Here is a 16,500-nt window from a genome sequence, read left to right on the forward strand (position 1 = left end):
AATCAATGTCAATCCAATTACTGTACACAGTAATCCATTACATGTAATTGTAGTATTAGCACTTGCAATCAATAAAAAAAAGCACAAATACACTGGAAAGCAATGGAATTGTTTGGCCAGACGTTCAGGATGATGTTCACACACGAGAAACAATGCCACACTGAGTAGGGGAGTGCATGGGTCGCCCTTGGTTTTCACAAAATTAGCAATGAGGTCACGTGGGCATGCCAATGAAATCTGAGACAAATTTTTCATGGAAGAAATCGATGAAAACCAAAATCAATGATAACCAGAGTAAACAAAAACCAAAGTATTACTGTACTTTGTTGTTTGAGTAAAAGTTGATTTTTTCAAACATTGCCGGAGTACAAACTGAGGTTCTAGAAGTATCTAACACTGACTTCAGAGGTATTACCTTTTTCTTCTTCATTAGATTTTGTTTTAATGGTTCTCCAAGTTTGTGAAAGATTTTTGGTCAAATTGTTTCCATTGAAGAGTAATACTTTTAAAAACTAATCATTTTAAAACTTCCACACTCACATAAAACCAAATGGTCCACAAAACAATCTCCTTTTCTTTTGAGTTTTTACAATGCATTATTATCATTAAGCAGTCTTTCACTATTAAATTTAAATGGCCAACTGAGATAAACAATTATTAGACTTCTTCCACCACTGTTCAGGACTGGGGTGGCCGTGAAGACTGGGGATAATACTGTTTTAGTCTTCTGAGATTTGGGGGTAGATTTGGTGATTTTGCCAGCTCCAGCTGCTTTCTTGTCACAGCTTTGATGACACTCACAGTAACTGTCTTTTTCATGTCACGAACAGCAAAAGAGCCCAGAGGAGGACAGTCAGAGAAGCTCTCAACATGCTTGAGCTTACCAGGAACCGTATCAGTGATGGTAGCATCACCAGATTTCAAAAACTTTGGACATCTTCCAGCTTTTTCTCAGAGTGACAATCAATCTTCTTTAGCTCAGCAAATTTGCAAGCAGTGTAAGCTGTGTGACAATTCAGCACAGATGCTTATCTGGCATCGATTTTGCCTCGATGGCTCAGGATAATTATCTGAGCTGTGAAGCCAGCTGCTTCCACTGATGGGTCATTTTTGCTGTCACCAACCACATTGACACAACAAACATCTTTGACAGATATGTTCTTGACATTAAAGCTCACATTTTTTCCAGAAATAGCTTCACTCAAAGCTTCATGGTGCATTTCAACAGGCTCTACTTCTGTTGTACTGTTGACTAGGGCAAAGTTGACCACCATGCTGGGCTAGGTTTGAGAGCACCAGTTTTCACTTGGCTAAGAGGAACAATACCAATACCACCAAGGGATAGATGCAGGGGTCTGATAGTGGATGAGTAGACAGAATGCAATCCAAAGCTTCAAGTACCATGGTGTCACTGGCATTGCCATCTTTAAGGGTGCTTTCAATCACTCGAATCAAAGCATGTTAGCACTTGACTCCAGTGTGCTATTGCCATTCCGACCAAAAATGGAAGCAAATGCTACTGTGTTAGGGTCATTGCCAATTAGGGAATGACTTTTCTTTTTAAACAATTTTCTTGTATCTCTTCTGACTGTGGAATCCTCAGTGGAATCCATTTCATCAACACCAACAATCAGTTGTTTCACACCCAGTGTGTAAGCCAGAGGACATGTTTGTGGGTCTGCCCATTCTTGGAGATACCTGCTTCAAATTCATCAGCACCAGCAACAACAACAACGAGGACAGCACCAGCAGTCTGGGAAGTATTTATCTTTTTGATAAAGTCTCTGTGTCCTGGGACTTAAATGATAGTCACAAAATACTTGCTAGTCTCAAAATTCCACAGGGAGACATCAACTGCTCATGTTCAGCTCTCAGTTTATCTAAGACCTAGGCATACTTGAAGGAGCCCTTCCCATTTCAGCCTTCTTCTCAAATATTTTGCTGTTTTTTTGTTGATCCCACTACATTTGTAGATCAGGTAACCAGTATGTATAGACTTGCCAGAATCTACATGCCCAATAATGATGATGTTGATATGAGTCTTTTCCCATTTTGGCTTTGATTTAGTGGTGGTTTTCCTGACACATGTGTTCTGGTGGCAAACTCATTGTAAAAAAACCCAGTTACTTTATTTTTAGTTAAATGATACTACATTTTGGGAATTCTACCATCAAAAAAAAAAAAAAAAAAAGCAGACATAGTTGAATATTTCTAAAGATAACAGTTTGGAAAATCAACTTTTAAAGTCAATTTGGTAATATTTATCAAAAGTTTTATGAGGTGTTCACAGGCTTTGAACTCAACTATTCATTTCTAGAAATTTACCCTGAAAAAAAAAAAGCCTTACATAAAATAGTTACTTGCAACATTTTTGCCTAGAAATAGAAAAATATTTAAATAAAGCATGATATGTTTACCCAGGGGGATATTTTACAACAATATAAACTATAATATGTGGCAGCATGAAATATGACTAAAAAAATAAAAAGTAAATATAAGTATTAATTTTAAGAATTAAAAATATAAAGTTAATTTTCAATTATTTAGATGTAGATTTTTGAAAAATGTAGTGTTTAGTACTTATTTTGAAATAAATTGATAGAATGGTCAATCTTGAAAGTTCAAATTTGTAATACTTTGGAAAGTAACATAGAGTATTTGAAGCTTGACTGAGTTCTACATGAGAGGGAAAAGAGTAAACACTGATTCTTGGTCAATTATTTATATCATATATAAATGACATTTTCTAGACTAATCCTACAGAAACCATATGGTATATTACAAGTCTTTAAAGAACTTAAATTCTAATTGGGAAGAGAGAACTAAGTAGATAATGATACAAAAACATTAAAATTTATACTGAATGTGACTATGGGAACATTTGCTCATTTACTCATTTATTTATTAATTTATTCATTTGGTATAGCTCCATAGTAGTAAGTCTAAGCTTTAGAGTAAGATATCTTTGGTGGGAGAATTAGTTGATTTGGGAACAAATTGGAAAAAATTACGTAAATTATCTAAACTTTTGTCTTCTCATCTTGTAAATAGGTTCATTTATATTATTACCAAGATTTGAGGTAAAAATTAAATAAAAAAATATATGTCAGGTTCCTGGCACCAAGATGCATTTAGCTATCCTCAAAATCTTAATTTGCCTTCATTATTTCCTTTGGTTCCAGGGCCACCTAGAAAAGGAATAGAAATTTCTAGAATGAAGTGTACAATTTATTTATAAATTTATTTTTATATTAAGAACATTCAAATTTTAAGGATTTTAAAAAAATGCTATCTTTGGGAAAATACAATACCCTTTTTTCAGTAGGTGGAGGCTTTAAAAGGTTTCTTTGATCTTAAATATCATAAATGAACATTTTTAAGAGTTCAGTATAAATTAATTCAGAAGTAATATTTTTTTAAATGCATCAAACATTTAAAGCTAACATTAATTATTAAACACGAAAGAAATTTTCAGAATACATGCTAAAACTCCAAATAACCAAAAATAAATATATATATATAATAAAATGAGGAAAGTAAATAGTCAAGTTCTTGAGCATTAAGGCAAAGTTATCAATTTAATTGTCTTTCAAAGGAAAGAGTAATTTAAGATCTACCATATTTTTCACTGCATAAGACACACCTGACCATAAGATGCACGTAGGGTTTTAAGGAGGAAAAGAAAAAAAATATTCTGAACCAAATGGTGTGTTAAAATATTTAATAAAATATGTCACAATAATATTTCAAAGATGTAAACTCAACAGTAGTATTAACAACCATTAGAGCTGTTATTAACAAATGAGAAGATACTTTAATGTTCAAATACTCTTCTAGTTGTCTGGGAACCCCAGGAACTCATCATTGCTAGTGTCAGAATTTAAGAAGCTCACTGCTACAATTACTGGTATCAATTTCTTTTAGACTCCAGGACCAGCCATTCAGGTTGTTGTCTTCTTTAAGTCAGGATACTTACCTGTTGCTGAACTAGGGAAAGTCCAGCTTTTTTCTCTAATGTCACTACATTGGTAAACTACCTGTATTACAGCTGGAATAACTGATGGAGATGAGCAGCATAGCCTTCTCTGTCTACCACTGCTTTGCCTGTGTTTGCATTGGCTTCCCAGCTCACTGCACTTGCCTTGCACCATTGGCCCCTCCCCTATCACCAGTCAGCCAGCCAATGAAATGCTATTAGGCTGGCAACAAGTGATGTCAGCCCTCCACCACTGCAGCACCCCTCTCACATCTGCCCTGGATGATGCCAGATGAGTGCTCCCACACAAGGTCACTCTCCTTCCTTCCTGTGCTGCATGCAACTGTGGAAACCGGAACCAGGAGATCACTCAGCAGATGCGGGGGTTCCCCATGCCACCATGGAGGGTATAATTACACTCCCGCTGGCGCTCATTCTACATATGTTTACTGGCACAACACCCGGCAGCAGCTAAAAAAAAAGGGGGGGGGGAACATTTGCTCCATAAGACGCATGGGCATTTTCCCCTTCACCTTTAGGGGGAAAATGTGCCTTATGGAGTGAAAAATACACTACTGATTTTTAGCCTTGAGTATTATTAAGGAGCACTGCTTTAACTTTTAATTCAGTAATTAATAAGCTTTAGATATTTCTTTATAGCACTGAGTTGAATAAATTCATATTTTTTTTCTCATTGGATGACTTTAACTCAGTCAGAGAGAGAGAAAGAAAAAAAATAAGATGACATTAACTATATTACACACTTTACGGAAATTTAATATTACTGTCATATTATATTTCTCCTGGATGAGAGCACCCAAAGAGCATGACATGTTATTACTTCAAAGAAGCTTTTCAAAAGGTAAAGACTTCCATTGACATTAACTGAGAATTTATCTTATAATTCCTCTAAAAGGATATGTATTCTGACTTGAACATACATATAAATTAATTTTTCTCAAAATATGTCTTATCTATTATTTGTTTGGACTGCATTTTCCATTGCAAAACCCCCCTGACAAGCACTAAATCAGCTGTCAGGTTAACTGTATAAGTAATCAATATTACATTCTAAGTTATCAATGTGTACTTGCATTTTTATAACTAAAGGAAAATTTTCTGGTAGAAGAAAAGGGCTCTTCTATGAGAGAAGTTGGGAGTCATTTGTTCTCATATAAAATCTCAATTATTTCTGGAAATACAAGAGGTAAATTCATGCATAATTCAAAAGCAAGAATAATAACAAACTGTATTATATTTGGCTTTGTGCTACATAATTTGGGAGGCATAGACTTTACCTTCCTGACATGTAAGATGCAACCAGAATGATGAGTAGGATTTGAACAAGTTCAAATGGGGACACATGGTACAACCTGAAAATGAAGTAGTTTAATAATTCTTGTATAAGGTACAGCAACAAAGCTTTCTGTTATGTTGATAACTAAGAAAAAATACATTTCATTTCTGCTTCTCCAAAAGATTAGAACTATAAACTAGGTGACTTTTTCCATAGGATATAAATAATCCTGAATTAAGATTCAGAAATATTCAATTTTGGTCCTGGCTCTCTCATTAACTCATAAGGTTTATGTTCTCATGCTGCTAGTGTTAGCTTTCTAGACCTCAAATATTTCACGTGTAAAATGTTGGAATTGCATTAAGCCATCAGAAGGTACTTTCCAGATTTTATAACAGTAGAGTTGTAATTACTTCAAAACCTGAAGCTGACTCAGGGAAAGAAAATGGGCCCTCAGTAATAGTTCTTAAACTTGTTTCCATTAGACACACATTAAACAGTGAGATGTTTCTTTGGTTGTTGTCCCTTGCCTTTCTTTCCTTCTTTCTTTTTAATTTTTTTATTTTATTTCTTTTTTATCTACCTCATTAGTTCACTAAAACTGCCATTCAAAGACATCAATGACTTCCATGTTAACAACTAATAATTAGTTCTTTGTCCTTATCTTAGTATACCTTTCAGCAACATTTGACACAATGAATTACCTTTTTTTTCTTAAAATATTTTCTTCATCTGGTTTCCTCAACTGGAAGATAATTTTTTTCCCCTGAAGTGAGAAGCAGGGAAGCAGAGAGACAGACTCACGCATGCGCCCAACCAGAATCCACCCAGCAAGCCCACTAGGGAGTGATGCTCTGCCCATCTGGGGCGTTGCTCCATTGCAACCAGAGCCATTCTAGCACCCGAGGCAGAGGCCATGGAGCCATCCTCAGCACCCAGGCCAACTTTACTTCAATAAAGCCTTGGCTTAGGGAGAGGAAGAGAGAGATAGAGAGAAAGGAGAGGAGGAAGGGTGGAGAAGTAGATGGGTGCTTTTCCTGTGTTCCTTGGCCAGAATCAAACCTGGAACTTCTACACATTGGGCCAACACTTTACTGTTGAGCCAGCTGACCAGAGCCTCGAAGATAATCTTAACTCTCTTCTTACTTCAATATGCAACTCCTCATATTCTTTTGCTTGATTCCTCTTTTTTACAACCTTTCATGGTGAAGTGCTTTAAGTTCTCAGATCTCATCACTTCTTCATCTGTACACATGGCCTAAGTGACCTTATCCAGTTCTATGGCTTTACAAACTTATGATAGTACTGCTTGTTAAAAACTATCCTGTAATTACAACCTTAAAATATAACTGCCTACTTGATGTGGAAAAAGGGAATGCTTGTGCACTGTTGATGGGACTGTAGTGCAGCCACTTTGGAAAGTAGTATGAAGTTACCTCAAAAAATTAAAAATGAAACTGCCTTATAATCTAGCAATTCCCCTTCTGGGAATTTAGCCAGAGAAACCCAAAGCACTAATTTGAAAGAATATATGCATCCTTATGCTCATTACATCATTATTCACATTAGTTAAGATTTGGAAATAGCCCAAGTGCCCATCATAGATGAATGGATAAAAAAAAGTTTTGTTACATGATACAATGGAATACCACTCAGAGGTAAAAAGAAGAAGAAAGAGAAGAAGAAGAAGAAGAAGAAGAAGAAGAAGAAGAAGAAGAAGAAGAAGAAGGAGGAGGAGGAGGAGGAGGAGGAGGAGGAGGAGGAGGAGGAGGAGGAGGAAGAGGAGGAGGAGGAGGAGGAGGAAGAGGAGAAGGAGGAAAGAAAAAGAAGAAAGGAGGAAAGAAAAAGAAGAAATAAGGAAATTTTATCTTTTGCGACAGCATGACTGAACCTGGAGAGCATTAAGCTAAGTGAAATAAACCAGTCAGAGAGAGACAAATACCACATGATTTCATTTAAAGGTGGAATCTAATGAACAAAATAAACTAACAAACAAAATAGAAACAGATTCATAGATACGGAAAATAGATTTATCTGACAACTGTCAGAAGTGATAGGGGTAGGGAGGCTGGGTGAAAAAGGTGAAATGGTTAAGCACACACACACACACAAAAAAAACAAAAACAAAAAAAAAAACCCTCATAAAAACAATATGGTGATCACTAGAGGGAAAAGGGGGTGGCAGGATGTAAAAAAGAGTACAGAGGGGATAAATGGTGATGGAAGGAGACTTGGCTTGGGGGGGAGGTGAACACACAATACAACATACAGATGATGCATTAAAGAATTGTAAACCTGGCCTTACCTGTGGTGGCGCAGTGGATAAAGCGTCGACCTGGAAATGCTGAGGTCGCCGGTTCAAAACCCTGGGCTTGCCTGGTCAAGGCACATATGGGAGTTGATGCTTCCAGCTCCTCCCCTCCTTCTCTCTCTTTGTCTCTCTCTCTCCTCTCTAAAATGAATTTTAAAAAAAGAAAAGAAAAAGAATTGTAAACCTGAAACTGATATAATTTTATTAACCAATGTCACCCCAATAAGTTTAATAAAAAATCAAAATTAGGCCCTGGCTGGTTGGCTTAGTGGTAAAGCATCAGCCTGGCATGTGGAAGTCCCAGGTTTGATTTCCAGTCAAGGCACACAGGAGATGCATTCACCTGCTTCTCCACTCTTCCCCCTCTCCCTCTTTTCTATCTCTCTTTTCACCTCCTGCAGCCAAGGCTCCATTGGAACAAAGTTGGCCAGGTGCTGAGGATGGCTCCATGGCCTCTGTCTCAGGTGCTAGAATGGCTCCAGTTGCAATGGAGCAATGCTCCAGATGGGCAGAGCATTGCCTCCTAGTGGGCATGCTGGGTGAATCCTGGTAGGGGTGCTTGCGGCAGTCTGTCTCTCTGCCTCCCCTTCTCTCGCTTGGAAAAGAAGAACAAGGAGAAAAAATCCATGACATTATCATTTTAAGTTTTAATTAAAGCATTTCTAGCTTCTGTTCTTTGGGATTCAGAAAAAAATATCTCTTGTTCTTTCATTGTCTGGAGCATGATTATAAATTATCAAAGTCTTACCTTATCTCTTGTAAAATAAAATAATTTTTATTTTAAATTACTAAGCTTCACTGAATAGTCAGGTTAGCCAGATAATAATAAACTAAATAAATAAATAGAACAAATAAATAGAACAAATAAATAAATAAATAAATAGAATAAGTAGCTAAATAGCTAAATACCCAAGGAAAGAGCAAAATAATAACAATGCCAAAGCAGAAGATTATATTTCTTTTTTTTTTTTTTCTTGTACTTTTCTGAAGCTGGAAACGGGGAGAGACAGTGAGACAGACTCCCGCATGTGCCCGACCAGGATCCACTCGGCACGCCCACCAGGGGTGAAGCTCTGCCCACCAGGGGGCGATGCTCTGCCCCTTCAGGGCGTTGCTCTGCCGCGACCAGAGCCACTCTAGTGCCTGGGGCAGAGGCCAAGGAGCCATCCCCAGCACCCCGGCCATCTTTGCTCCAATGGACCCTTGGCTGCGGGAGGGGAAGAGAGAGACAGAGAGGAAGGAGGGGGGAGTGGAGAAGCAAATGGGTGCTTCTCCTATGTGCCCTGGCCGGGAATCGAACCCAGGTCCCCCTCACGCCAGGCCGATGCTCTACCGCTGGCCAAGGCCAGAAGATTATATTTCTTAAATGATTCTGTTTCTTTAATGCTTAGATTCTTTAAATAATTAAAATTTGAATAGAAACACAAATATTAAATTATTATCAAAGATTTGGAATAAATTTATTAATAAAATAAAGTCTACTTTTCTTTTATGCAATATATGTGTACTGGAAAGTTTTCTGCAAATTAAATTTGTTTAATCAAATCTTGTACTATTGCTTTATAGTAATAGAAATTATGAATCTCTTACCAAAGAATTGTCCAGAGTTTTATATTGGCTTCACTTAAATCAAGGTGAATTCTCAAGATAGCATATTTCAATATACTATCCATGGAAAATAATTGGAGAGAAAATATTTAATAATTAAATTTAAAAACCATATCTTAGAGTGTGGACTCTTACAAATTGAAAAGGGAAATGTCCTTAGTTCAATTTGATTCTAGTAAATTTGTAAAATAATCAGTTCTTTTAAACCAGTACTTCACTCTTTAAGATATCTTTGCCTCTTTTTAAGTTACTTGTCTTTTCAAGTACTCAACAACACATTTTTTTCTATAATATATGTTAATAGACCCTCTTTCCAAAGAATTTTTTATTGTAAATATATACTCATACATACAAAAATACAGATACTCTGTTAACTTAGTTAACCTTGATATAATGTCTTAATTTATATAAAAACCCTAAATTAGAGTTTATTTAAAAGCTATCCCAGAAAGAGTAAAAGGTGGTGAATGGAAGGTGATAGATTTAGCTAGTTGTTTTGGAAGAACAATAATCTGCTAAGTAATAAATTTAACTTGTAAATGTCACAATCTGTTAATAGATAAAGCCACCTCAAATGCTACCATCACATGAAATAATCATGCTAAACTTTCAAATTCCATTGAAAATCTTTCTTTCTATGTAATTTGTTTTTATTTTTATAACAGAGTCTGAACACATTACTACGACAATTAGATCGGTATTAAGGTCAATAAAAACCTTGATGTGCTAATTTCATGAAAAGTTTCACATCTGGATGAAAATAAAGATGAGGAAAAATTTGTTCCTTCTCATAATTTTGAAACATTAAATGGAAGCCAGATCAAAGGTTTTGAAATTTCAGTTTTACAGATGGTTTCCCAAATGACTCCTTTGACTTTGCAGATTGCTTTAAAGGGACATCTATTTCTCTCGAGTTCCCTTAAATATGTGCAAAAATGGTCTTAATGGGTCATATATTAAATGTCTACTGATTATTTAGTAGTTAAGGGGATATTATACTGGCTTTCCATTCAAAGGCAGAGCTAATGTAGCATGCAGAGCAGAACTACCCTTTGAATTCCCAGTCACCGTTAACCTTTTTAGTATAAAATGTCATGGGCTGTAGACTTTGAAGATGTACTTGCTGAATCCGCATGCTTTCAGTTTTCGAACAAAATAAAAATGTAGAATTGGACAAATTCACATCACTCGTACCTAGGGTTGAAGTTCTAAAAGCATAAAAAGGAAATAATAATTAATGCAAACTATTTAAATTCATCAGAATGCCAGCTACATAGCAGTAATCTGATAGCAGAGACTGAGTTTAAATTCATATATATTCCAGAAGTTGTTCCTCATAATCCAGTGTTGTCTACTGAAATAACATTAAACACTTTTATTCTTCTTCTTTGATTAATGTCACAGATATATTTTGCATTTATTCTTGCACAGTCCATTAGAGGAAAGCATCGTTCCAATTGCCATTAGGAGTTTCAACAATAATATCACAGTCATTTAGTCGATATATCCTCCTTCTGATTGACAGAAGGACAACCCTTCATTGCTTCTTTTCAAGACAGAATATAGAAATTGATTTTATCTTTAGTTTGTTGAATAATAGAATAATTTTTTCTGTTAAAAAAAGGTATTTTTTAAATGTAGTGTTTAACAAGCCAGTCTACTTGAAAATAGCAATTCAGAAAGATAATTTTGACGATCTTCTGATTTAAGATAGAAAATGAATGCCTATTAAATTTACATATTTGTGAACAAAAATTATGATGATCTTGGAGTGATCTCAGAGGTAGCTAATAACCAGCTCTGTGGAGAAAGTTGAAGGACTCCATCTTGTCTCCAGCCATACCCTTTTAGTCCCCCTTCACCCATTACATGTGACTCACAAAATTCAAAATTCATTACCTATAAACTTCTCATTATTTTTCTGATTTTTAAGGCCTATTAAGTAATTCCTGTTTTTAGTTTATTTCCCTTGCTTTCTATATGCCGAAATTTTAGCATTCTAAAGCTATATAAAAATCAGATGCTGCCTTAACTTAAAAAAATTTCTTTTTAATATTGAGAAAAGAAAAATATGTTCACATACCACTTTAAGTAATGATCTCTCTTTTATTGCAAGCACCAGCACATGTACCTCTCTGAAATATATATTTCAGGAAGAGCGCAGAAACCAATAACTGCAGGACTGTGTAATAAGCACTATAATGATAGAGATTTGAAATGTTGGCATCTCCAGGGGAGCACAGAGGAGGGAGCAAGTAATTCCTGCTCAGGAAATTTATAAGTGGTACCACCCTGAATGCAGGTACTGTTCCTGTTTCTTTATCTGTGTGGGATTTTGTAACTCGCAAAATATAGGAACAAAAAGGTAAACATCCCAAAGAATTCAAAATCTTTAAAGGGTGATTTTAATTTCAGATAAGTATGGGCCATTTAATTCTGAAGAATTTTGAGTAAGGTATTCTTGCTTTTGGTTACAAAGGATATAAAGATTTAATGTAATGGAATGTGAATTTAGAGTTCTGAATGTGCTAATTTTATAATTTAGAGATCCTGTGGAGAGCCTATGCCTCGGGAATTAAGTTCAACTGATTTAGGTTGAACTTCGGAGTTGAAAGCTTCAGGCCAAAATAGCTGTGAAATACAATGCAATATTTTCTTCTTCCAAATAAGAGAAACTTTATACTCTGGTTTCTCTTCAGATCATTTAAATCTTTCACCTTAAAACAGGAGAAACTCAAATGCCAAGGAGATAATTCTGTGTTGTTCTATATTTTCTTTAACACAGATATACCTGCAAAGATCTGTTGAAAATTTTTATAATTTATTTGATTTGTTTTCCTGCTTGGATTTCATATTTAAATGTACATTCTGGTTTGAATTGACCCACTCTTTTGTATTATTTATAGCCCTCTGTCGTCTACCAGTCTGATATTTGGTCTACATATATTTCTGTCATTTGCAAAATACACTCCTTGGCCTCTCAAAGCCCTCAGAAGTGTCATCTCATTATAACATGGGCTTTAAGTTCAACTTCCGGATTTTGACACCTAAACTAGGTCCAACTTAGAAAATATAATTAAATTCTATCTCAGCTACATATTTCTGCAGAAAATCTATCCCAAATGTAATGGTTTTAAAATCTGTTATACTAATTTATATTAATAGATCTCATAATTTACTAGGTTTACTGGGTCCAGATGTGTGTTTTCATTTAATACTTCTCCCGTTGTTACCTTTAGCCAGTGCCTAGGCTGGAAGGCTTTGAACTACTGAGCTATGGTCACCCACATTTCCCCAGGTAGCCTCTAAAAATAGCTTACTTTGGTTTTCTTATGCCAAGAAAATGGATGGTGTTCAGGTTGCACGATTGCAAGATTATATGAGGGAGACAGCTGAGGGAGAGGAGGGTCCCCAAGAGCCATTGTTTGAATAGGGGAAAGGCCAAGGGACCCATTTATTAGGGATTGGCAGGGGCCGGAGGCCCCATGTGAAATTGGCAACCCACTGATCCCCTTCTAATGTGCTGCAGGCCTTAGAAGATAATGAATGCTTTTTTTTTTTTTTCAGCTAAGAGCACTGTCAAGGTGGCACAGGTCATGACTGTGTTTGAACCCACCAGGCCCTGTGAGCTTGAACCTCTGAGGGGTTTGGATGGGGCTTGTGGCAATGAACAGAGTGCTTATGGAAAGGTGTTGAGCTCTGTTATCAAGGAGCTATATGGCTAGTTGCCTGTAATGTATTTCCACCTTGGGTGATTTGTACAGACAGCTGTGCTACCATGGACTGATCATTGAGTGGTGTAATGAACTGTTGAAGCAGGGACTTCAACAAGAGGGGGGCACTGGCTCCCTGGCTCCCTTGTTGGATGGACATGCCACTTATAGACAGTATGGGAGACCCTGATGTGGGCAGCACAGCACCTGTGAAGGCCCTCCCACACCATGTAGCTGCTCCCATCCAGTTGCAGAGAGGTACACAGACACTTTCTTCAATGGACATGGCCCTGGACTTTAAGGCTCCCCCACCAGTGTGCTCAGGAAGACATTGTGAAGGGTACCTGTGAAATTACTGTAATTATTGTATGACTTGTGCTGTTGCTGTAGGCTCTGTTTGTAAAGTAATGTTCCTTACATTTTGAACAGGGACCATTGCAGAAGATACCTCTCCTGTAGATGGTGAGGCACACAACCCTAAAGGGGTGGATTGTTGGGAAAATAGCCGTGTCAGGCTTGCTCGCTTGCACTTTGCATGATTAGCACATGAGCACTTGGTAGAGCCACGTGTGCATAGCATATGTAAGGCTACAGGTAGTTTGACTCAGGGGATTGTGGATTGCCTATCCGCCAATGCGAGGGGCCATTTTGCTGTTCATTCACCTGCTGCTGTGAGAAGTGGTTTCTCCCTGCCAGATTGCTCATCTGCCATTGCAAGAATCTATTAAATGGCAATGGCTCATCCCTTTCTGGTTTTGTAGTTCCTCTACCCTCTGCCCAAATCCAATGTGAACCTGCCTGTCCTTGACCACCAGCATTACAATGTTCCATAGAAATTCTGAAACACAGCTGTACACACATTGACAATGCATCCATTAGGGTCCTCTTCTGAACCTTGGAGGTGAATCCTTGGCTCTGCTCTCTGTTTTTTGTTTGTTTGTTTCTTTTATTATGCCCTTGAATTCAACCTTTCTTTTCCATAAGAAATGGCCAGTGTCTGACACAAGTGGCACATTCGTTCTATTTTCTGTTTATAGAACTATAGAGTACTAACACCACTTCTCCTGTTGTCCTATCCCTATCCCTTTTAGGTTAAACTGTGGTACAATCCTCTTAAAAACTTTGTGGGTTTCTATAAGTTATATTAGAGTTCACTCAAACAAAAAATACACCACAAATTGCCTTGAGACAAGCCCCTCTTCATCATTGGCCAGCTGCAATACTGTTGTGAAATAATGTCTTTAAGTTTATTAAAATCCTGTTGTTGGCCCCTCCTGCTTGATTCAGTATTGATAGAGCGTCTGCCGGAGTATGGACATCCCGGGTTCGATTCCTGATCAAGGCACACAAGAGAAGCGACCATCTGCTTCTCGCCCCTTCCCAGTCCCCTTCTCTCCCTTTTCCTTTCTCACAGCCAGTGGTTCGACTGGTTCAATCATCAGCCCTAAACAGGGGTTGCCGGTTACATCCCGGTTGGGGTACACGCTGGAGTCTGTCTCACTATTTCCCTTCCTCTTACGTGGGGAAAAAAAATCCTGTTATCTAGAAAAGATCTTCAAGTCATGACTTTAAGTCTTTTGAGGAGTTAAAATGAGGCTGTCATCCCACCCTTAGTTTCTACTTTACCCAAAGACATTTTACAATCTCAGAGTTGGTGTTTTCCTTGAGAGCGTGTCTTACTTTGAGAATATTTTACCAGGAAAGAAAAATAATAAGAAACCGTTTTAATTTCAGCTCTAGTATGTTTCCTCTACATTCAGTTGGAAGACTAAAACATTTTATTTTTAGGTTACCTTGCTTTTCCTGTTTTACCTTATAGAAGTTGGCACTTTTCTGTATTCCCTAGAAATCTCTCCAATAGATTGATATTTATTTGATGGCTTTTCTATTTTTCAGTTTTCATTTCTAACAGAACTGCTAAATTTTTGCCACTATGTAAAAAGAATGCATGTTTACAATAATAAATATCTAAATATTTCAAGTGAGTGGTTACCATTCTGTGCTAAGAACAGATATTTCTTTGATGAGATAAAATTGTATATAGAAGTTAAGTGTAATAGTTTTGTTTAAATTAAATTTGCAAAGTTTTCCCCTTATAAACTGATACCAACCTTATCAGCTAATATCAAGCCCATCCCCAGACACCTGAATGAGCCCAGGCAAGATCTAGAAATTGCCTAAATGAGTCCACTGAGAATGACCTCCTGCACTTGTCCATTTAGCAAATGCTAATTGTTTTAAAACACTGAAATTTAGAATGGTTATTTAGTGTTTTATGGCCATACCTATTTGATATATTAACTTTAAAGATTTTTATAAAATATTTGAAACAAACATAAAGTAATGGACATCCTAAAATTAAGAACTGTATGTCTAACCATGATAAGTAATAAACATTTCAAATACATTTGAGGGCTCTATGTGCAATGTACCATTATATTCTCTTGATTTCCTACACTCCAGAGATAGTAACAACCTTAATATTTTATTATCCTCAGTCATTTTCACAATGCTACTATTTTTCTGTAAACAAAATATAGCATTGCTTTTCATTTTAAAAAAGATTTTACATATATTCTTCATTGTTTTTTACACTCAACATTATATATTTTTAGTTTTTACAATTTTAAAACACATTTTTCCAGTTCAATCATTTTTACTATTCTATTGCATTACTTTACATGTCTATGCTACAATTTATTAAAGCATTTCCCTATATAATCATCTCAGGCTAACAGGCATCATTTTGTATACTGGCCATATATAAAAATTTGGTTTTAAATTTTTTATCCTACTGTTCTTACTTAAGAAAACAATGAAAATTCCTTACACCAGTATATATTTTATTCATGCGTTAGGATTGTCTCATGTATTCAGCTAACAGACCCAAAATGTAAAACTATGTTAACATAATCTATACTTCACAACTCTGCAACTAGCAAAGTTCATATAAACAGATTGACTTCAGCCTCCAGAAACATACAAAGAATTTAAAATACATATTTAACTATTTTGTATAGATTTATTGAATATGCTATTAATTGTGGAAAATAATTTGCATTATTTGCGCACAAATTAGAAAAATCAAAGACTCCCAAACACTTTACTTTTTAATCTTGTCCCAGAATCTTTGTTCTAGGTGTGAATTAGAATATAGAGAAGCATTTAATGTGAGATTAGTTAACATTCTGTTCTAAGAAGATATTATTAAGAGTTAAATGTGCAGCAAAGGCCTCTTAAATGGGTTATAATAAAGAACTATACATAAAATTAAGTATTCATTTCATTTTTCAGAATATTTCTTAGGGATTCTATATGGTTCTTGCTTCTTCTATGTAGATAAAAATGTATTATTTTAACAAAGCAATTCATAAATACTAAATGATGGAAGCCATTACTTTAATAAGCTCAGAAACATTAAAGATTATATAATCAAATAAAATGTAGTGACTTATATTCTCAATGATACCTATGAGGCAAAATGTTGACTTATCCTGATATCAAAATATTTATGTTGAAAATAGTGTGGCTCTGGCTGATTGGCTCAGTGGTAGATCATCAGCTCAGTGTGAGGATGTCCAGGTTTGACTCTCAG

At 36.1% G+C, this 16,500-nt stretch overlaps 1 pseudogene; it reads right to left on the minus strand.

Moving 5' to 3' along the window:
* Positions 1-586: 586 nt before the first annotated feature.
* On the minus strand, positions 587-13,065 carry LOC136329994 (elongation factor 1-alpha 1 pseudogene; annotated as a pseudogene).
* Positions 13,066-16,500: the final 3,435 nt, after the last annotated feature.

The sequence above is a fragment of the Saccopteryx bilineata genome, chromosome 3, assembly GCF_036850765.1.
Source record: "Saccopteryx bilineata isolate mSacBil1 chromosome 3, mSacBil1_pri_phased_curated, whole genome shotgun sequence".
Classification (NCBI taxonomy): domain Eukaryota; kingdom Metazoa; phylum Chordata; class Mammalia; order Chiroptera; family Emballonuridae; genus Saccopteryx; species Saccopteryx bilineata.